This window comes from Helianthus annuus, chromosome 15, assembly GCF_002127325.2.
Source record: "Helianthus annuus cultivar XRQ/B chromosome 15, HanXRQr2.0-SUNRISE, whole genome shotgun sequence".
Taxonomy (NCBI): domain Eukaryota; kingdom Viridiplantae; phylum Streptophyta; class Magnoliopsida; order Asterales; family Asteraceae; genus Helianthus; species Helianthus annuus.
The window spans coordinates 104762205-104769860 of record NC_035447.2 but is presented as its reverse complement, the minus strand read 5'-3'; the positions used below and the strand labels follow the sequence as shown (position 1 = coordinate 104769860).

General features: G+C 35.2%; 1 long non-coding RNA gene across 3 annotated transcripts; it reads right to left on the bottom strand.

Moving 5' to 3' along the window:
• Positions 1 to 2434: 2434 nt before the first annotated feature.
• On the bottom strand, positions 2435 to 4692 carry LOC110942920. Of its 3 annotated transcripts, XR_004882425.1 has the most exons (5): positions 4026 to 4692; positions 3860 to 3921; positions 3218 to 3560; positions 2760 to 3086; positions 2435 to 2668 (listed from the first exon to the last, which is right to left on the bottom strand). It is a non-coding gene; the product is annotated as an uncharacterized LOC110942920 (long non-coding RNA). The 3 variants fall into 3 exon arrangements; XR_004882423.1 differs by having other exon boundaries at positions 2435 to 3086; positions 4026 to 4691; XR_004882424.1 differs by having other exon boundaries at positions 2435 to 3086; positions 4473 to 4691.
• Between the last annotated feature and the right edge of the window lie 2964 nt (positions 4693 to 7656).

Here is a 7656-nt window from a genome sequence, read left to right as displayed (position 1 = left end):
AAGTTTGTTTACATAGCATAATAGAATAAAAACTCATATCCAACATGAACATAACAAAATAGTTTCAACGTGCTAGTTTACGTAGTCCAAGTGATAGCCCAAGTTTCCCAATGCGTTTAAAGTACCTAACCCAAAGTTTAACGGGAGGTTGTTATGTCTCCTCCTAACAATACCCCAAAGACTAACGGGGAGGTGCATTACTCCTATAGCGCTACTATTGTTAAGGCGGAACTACACACAAGAATTAAACGTTCACATTGCACAAAAAGTCTCAAGATTCACAAGTTTCATGTTTCATGTTTAAATGGATAGAGTAAGTTTCAAATAAGTTTCAAGTGTCGTGTGCGTTTAATATAGAATACATGTTGCACCCAAGGTGTTAAAAGTAGAAATGGGTTCGAGTATACTCACGGTTTACAAGTGGTGACTTGAAGTTCCGAGAGCAAGTTTGTAGATGAGTTAGTTTGGAGCACCTTGTCCTTCTACACAAGGAAACGTAGGTGTGTGAGTTTGGCGTATACGGAAGATTATAGATTCGGAGTTTTTAAAATATAAAGAAAGTAACATGGTGAAAATAATCATCTTGTACACATAACTCTTGTTCTTGACACTATTGAAACTCAAAAGAGTTGGTATGATTTCATGGATTCTAAGATCCATTAGAGTCGTAACAAGGGCATGGTCATAGATGATGTAACGTCCACTTAACAAATAACCATTAAGTCATCATCAAGTCTTAGTTACTTAGATGTATACATATAGAATAACTTAGATATTATATAGTTTTACAAGTCTTATGATTCAAGCATGAGGTAGGAGATTAATGTCTCCATTTAGGTACCTCTTTGTGTCATAGAATACATACATGAGGTAGGAAGAACGAGCTTCCATTTAGGCACCTCTATTGTTCACCACTACACTTGTTGTTATAAACAACAAGGACGGTCATGAACATACAAGTATCAAGGTATTAACAACAACTAATCTATAGCAAAACATCAAGTAATGAGTGGATTCTTATGAAGGATAGCCCAAGCTAATCCAACCATCACACATTCAACAAGTTTCACACTTGTACACTACTTGTGGGTATAATCCCTAATTAAAACAGAAAGTTTATGAGGTTTTAACCTCTGATTTAGATGTCTCAACCATGTTTTTAAGCTTAACCAACCATAAGAGGGGTTGTAAGCATTAGGACATTGGTTTGAGATGTGTTAGACACAAGTTGGATAAGAAATAACATGTCATTTGAATAGTATAAAACAAACAGAAAGTTTTAGTCCATTTTAGGGCAAATCCAAGCATGATTCTTCCAAAGAAAAACCAAGGATTCGAACCCAAGGACATAACAAAGCATTAGGAAGAAGAACCAAGTGATTTGGTTGAGAAATGAACAAGTTACACTCACTTTTGTGAAGCTTCACGAATCTGTCCAAAACTCAGATTCTCAGCTGATTAGAGAGCAATTTAGTGAAGATTTAGGAGTTGTGAAAGTGTAAAATGGGTTGGAGAAGGTGGGTATTTATAATAAATGAGTTAGAAGGTGATTGGAGGTGATTAGAGGTGGATTAAAGGTGATTGGGTGAGGTTGGAGAGTTGGATTTCGTGCAAAATTTGAAAGAAAACACAATCTGCCGAAAACAGGGGCTTGCGTAGCGCGAGCATCAAGCCCCATACCCGTCGCGCTACGCGACGGGGTCCAATTTTCTGGATTAAGTTTGAAAAATGACAATTTGGCCCCTGTAGTTCATAGTTTAGGGTTTTTAAGAGTTTTTAGGGGATGTTCTTGTCATATAAGCATTGTTTAAGGGCAAGACAAGTATGTTTATCATAAACCAAGTATAATTGAGTGCATGAATGTCGAAATTAAGTATCGTTCTCGTTCAAAACACGTTCAATGCATAAGTTTAGTTTAATTATAAGTTTCGCACATAGTTTCCAAGAATAACAATTAGACATTGATTGATTCACGAAGTCAAACATACGAGCATACATAGAGTGTGTGTATAACATAAGTGTAACAAGATACAAGCTTCATTAATGATCCAAGTCTCGGTTTGATAATGATTACAAAGAAAGGAACGATTACAAGAATACAAAGTTTCCAAAAATAGAAATCCAAGCAATGGTTTCTAAATAGGGAAATTATGAAAACGCAGGGCGTTACATAAGATCCCGCGAATTACGCAGGTGGCTTAACACAAACATATAATATCTACTGACATCGAAGTCCCTGTAGATCATCATTTTTGTTCTAGGCCTTTCCAAATTTAGGCTTCACGTTTTAACGACGATTAATCACATTAATGCCGATCTTAACGACTCTATATTGAGTTTCTTCCTTCATGCCAGTACCCTTGATTATGACTTTTCTGCTGCTGCTGGAATTAGAGGTGGATAATGATCATCTGATGAAATGTAACAGCCAACATGAATTTCTTCCCCTCTTAACTCATCTCTAATGCTAATTTAAAGAACAATTTAAGTACAAATTAGATAAATATATAAAGCCATTTTAAAGAAACTAAAACTTTCATTTGTAACTCCTAACCCGGCCTGACCCGTTTCTACAAAATGAAAACCTATCAACATGTCTAAAAAAGTTGAATGAGATAGTTGGTGTTACCCCCTTTCCACTGAGTTCAGCTAGCTTCTTTCCAGTTTCCTGCAATTCGCAATCAAATGTATGGTTTCATCATTTGTAATTTTAAATGTGATTGAGAGATAGAAAGTTGAATGAGATAGATGTTACACACCTCAGTTCCAACTGTGAATTTGTCAAACTCGAAACACTCCCATTGGTACGTTCCAAATGAACATTTTAAAAAATTCTTAAAAAAACTTGGTTTTAATAACTTTGCTTGTACCATGGTACGCGAAAATTTTGGTAAAAAATATAGCATATAGGAATATAACAATGGTCATACCATATTTTAAATAGTAAAAATGTGCTTGCTCTAATCCATATCAATATAAGAATTAGACATCAGAAATCACTTCTCAGGCCCCCCAATATTTGTTCCAGCCACTACAACATCATGTTTGGCTGCAAGTGCAGGTGATTTCATATATCATGTTTTGACCTGGCACATAGAGAGTAGAATATGTCTCATATTATAACTATATCTTTAAAGAAATTACCAAAATATCCCCAGTGTATTAAAATTATTTTGTCTATGGTGTAGTTATGTGTGTGTGTTTTAAAACGACATACCTCAAGAACAAATGACTTCTCATGTAAGCGTGCTTTGAACACTTTCCCATTTCTTGTTTCCCATATTCTCGACATCGTTAAAGCATAGACTGCATGAATCAATCTTCTCCAAGCCGCTGAAAAATCCAAGTCGTTCATACTCATTTTTTTCACAAATTGTATCACTGTTTTGGCCCAAGGGTATATTCATCAAACTTTTTTATGTGTTACCATACTCCTTCCGCAAACCTGCCGATAATTAATAGATAACCCGTCGTTGCAAAAGATGCATTCTACATTTTGCATATGGATTCCTCTGTTCGACGACATCGCCACTATTGGAATCCTTCCCTCCACTGCTAAACTATAAAGTAAATCAGTTAAAGGCATTAGAACATGCTAATACGAATCGCAACACGAAAATAAATTACCAAAACAATGCCAAAATCAAACACACGTCTATATATACTATTATTCAAAGATTTAATGAAACAATGGTTACCAACCGTAGGAAAGCGATAGTCGATACAATTGTATGTAGATGAAAAAATAGAGTTTTTTTTAGGGGGGGGGGTGAACATGTAAATCTGGTTAACAAAATCAAAACCAGCGGCTTCAACATCAAAAACATCCAGTAACTAAAGCAGAAGTTAGTGAACAAACTGTGACTGTGATGTTAATTAGTGGAACTTCCAACTTCAAGGTGGTGAGCCAAATCTCTTTAGCTTCCTGTGATGAAAAGTCAAACAAAAAGGCACATTATGAAAAAAAAGGTTAAACCAATACAAAAATTAGAGATAACTATAACAAATGATATATATGAACATACAAATTAGAGATAACTACTTTATTGATTGTCTACAGTATATATTCAAATCCCCCTAAATCCCCCTGGACTCCATTTTGGAATTTAAGAACATGGGAATAAAACTAAAAAGCGACTGTCCATCCTTTTCCAGATTCATGTACATATTCCATCCATCTATTGGTGATATACCCACAAAATGACTACTGAAAAACAAAACATAAAAAATAATATATCATAACACAAAAAAAGACACTCCTTCAATCCAGGCACCCCCTCACCAGAGCTAGCCGGAAACCTCGCTGGAGACTGAAACTGTCAATCGGAACCTAAAATACAGTTAGGGTTTTAAATCTCTAGAATAATAATGATTATCGAACATAAACAAAAACCAAATCGTTTTAATTTCATAACATCTAAGCAAATAAACACTTGATTTAACATGAATATGGATTCAGGGCACAAAATTACCGACTTCAAGAAGCAATATATGAAAGAAATCTGCAGATTAATTGTTTGAGATAAGCATCGCCATCGGCAATCAGCAATGAAAATATAGTTAGATCTAGGGTTTTTTTTACTTGAAGAATCATGTAGAAAGAAAAGGTTTTTATGTTTGGAAACAATATTTTGGAGAAAAGGGTATGAGAGGGAAACGTATTACCGAAGAGGTAAAGGAGAAAGTTGTCTTCAGTGTTTGTTTTGCCGCTCAAACCAAGAATTAAGGGAGCGTATCATTGCCACGTGGATCATAATAGGCTAAGAGAAGGCCAAGTGGCCTAAGATGGTTTTGCTTTATTATAAGGTATAGATATGCATGGGATTAATTATTATTTGAATATTAAAGTTAGAGGTAATTTCTTTGTTTGAGTAGGTCAAGAGGAATTTTTGAAGTGCTAGATCGGAGATGAATCAGTTTCTTTAGGGCGGAACTAGTTGAATGATGTAAACTTACCTTGAAATTGTGCTCCAAATGATGAAAACGGTGTTTCAATTTGGGTGTTTAAACTTCCAATTAACAAAAATCAAGTCGTTTGGAGCACCGTTTCGAAGTAAGTTTTACATCAATAGACTCGTATCCTCGTTCTGATAAAAAACCCTAATATGTCAGTTTATAATTTGGAAAAAACTTAACTCCGTTAAGTTTTTTTAACTAAGAACCGGTGGATGAAAAATAGGTGAAATAGGTGAAAGGTGGGACTGGCATTGGGGAATATTCAAAGGTAGGACTGACAATGGTCAATGACGTCTCGTTGGAATTATTACAGGCCAATTCCCCTATATTTAAAAAGAACTAATATATTTAATTTCCTGTATGGTGACACTTCGGGTTTTTCGATACATTTCACTTATCTATACCTTATAATAAAACAAAACAATCTTAGGCCATATGGCATCTTCTTAAACCATTTATTGCCACGTGGCATCTGATTGTTTCTCCACTTCTTCATTTGAGCGGCAATTGAAGAAACGTATTGTATGATATCCTGCTTTTATCTCACACCAAATAATTTCCTAAATCACACACAATCATTCTCTCATCTTCTCTCAAACCACCTTCCAAAACTTACAGAAACCCTAATCTCCCAGCCTCCATCTTCGTTCTTCCATAGCAAATCAAATGGTAAGTTTCTGATCTCATCTTCTACATCATCAAAACCTAACATCTTCATCTTCAACTGTATAACGCAGGTACGTGGGATTTCTGTTTTCACACCGATCGAAAAACCCTAAACCTTTATCTTTCTTCTTCAATCGTAAAACAAAGACTTTCCTAAAACCTACCGATTCACTTCCAGATTTCATACTCAATGTTGATTTCATATTCGTTTACGTCGATTCATCAGGTAGGTTTACACTACTTTTTCTTCATGAAGTTTGTGTGGATTGCAAAATGAAGTCTCTGATTTATTTATTTCTTCTTATAAAAATAATGTTATCATCTGTTATGATTTCATATCCATGTTTATAGTTTCAGTCGAAGGTTCCTTTGTTGAATGAACCCTAACAGGCTTGGCAACGATTTCATCCACTGGTATACCCTAAATCTATTGATTTAAAGTTTTAACTAACCCAATTTCAACGAACCCTAACAGGCTTGGCCTGCTTTGATCGGACGTTGGTTGCAGATCGGTGTAACTTGGATTTCCGAGGCGTCAAGTAATTGTTTCAAAGGTATGTTTGGTTGTGGTTTTATTTTGAATTTTGTAGTTATTCAATTTTTATTCCGTATTGTTGATTTGTGAAGGTATCATTTGGTGGATATTGGTTTTACGCTAATTCGATCGATTGACAAAGGGTTTACTCTTTGGATTAACGGTGGTGGTGGTGGATTGATTTATTTGTCATGCCACTAGCCAGATTCAAACAGTCTGTCCGAGAGGTACAATTTCTACAGCTAAGTATACAAACTAGGTGTGGAGATTAGGCGATTTCTGTTTCAAGCCATTACCTGCTTATCTAAATTCTAAACTTTGTTTATTTTTTATTTGAATATCATGTAGAAGATGCCTGATAATAGGAGCAGCCGAGACAGATGCAAATGAAGGTTAGTTAGGGCTTTAATTTTGTATTTTGTTAATTAAACATGGTCTATGAAAAATGATATGCTTTATGATGATCTGCTCTTTCGCTGTAGAAATTTGATGAATTTCTATTCTGAATATTATGCTTATTTTATTGTTAAAATTAAGCAGCATCACCAACTATTCTGATGAACCACGCTTCTGTTGCGCATTTGATCGAACAGGTTATAGGCGAGTGTAAAGTCGAATCTGATAGTTTTTTGTGTCTGTTAAATCGGGTGTTTCAGATTTGGTTTGTGGCCGATAGTCGCGTAAGAGTCACATGTCATAAGCAGGTTTGAGGAAAACAATCAAGGTGTCATTGGAGGCTGTCACAAAACTTATAAGAGGTGATTTTAAGGCTGATAAACCAAGGACAGGGCTGTAGGGGTTGTTGTGGTCAGTTGCAAGCTTTGGTGAATGACAGTTTGGGGGTTTCGGTCCAAACACTTGAGGTGAGTTCATAACCCCTCCTTTCTAATTGTTTTTAAATATTATTGCGGCTGATCATGTAAAAAGAGTTTATTGACTTGGAAGGGTTTATCAATTCGTATATTGACGCGTATAATTTAAGTAGTCGGATGTCCCGTTTAGGTGACCTCCAGTGCTGTTTTGAATTGGATTTAAAGGGATATGTTTTAATGAGTTAATTAACAAAAGGTTGTGTGAAAAAGTTGGGTAACATACTGGTTAAAGGGTTGGTATGCTTAGACTTACAATAGCTTGAAATTGTGAATATGTGTATTGTTAACCATATATAATATTTATGTGTTTTAGGATGATTGTGAGCTGAGTTGAAAGAGGTTAAAGATGATGTGTTTCAAGGTGATATGATAAAGTCCCACCATTGAAGGTGTATCCAGGAAAAGCCTATTATTGTTGGTTAAATAAAGCTCTCTTTGGTTGGTAAAAAAGCAACCGGGGCATTCTTAGACAAATAAAAAAGAAGATGATAAATACTATTTTAGTTCAGGATGGATAAATCCGGATAAATGCAGTGAAGGATCATTAGTTTGATATTCTTTTTGTTTGAGGGGTATTGATTACCATCATATATTGTAAGTTATTTTTGATGATCTTCTACTTTTACC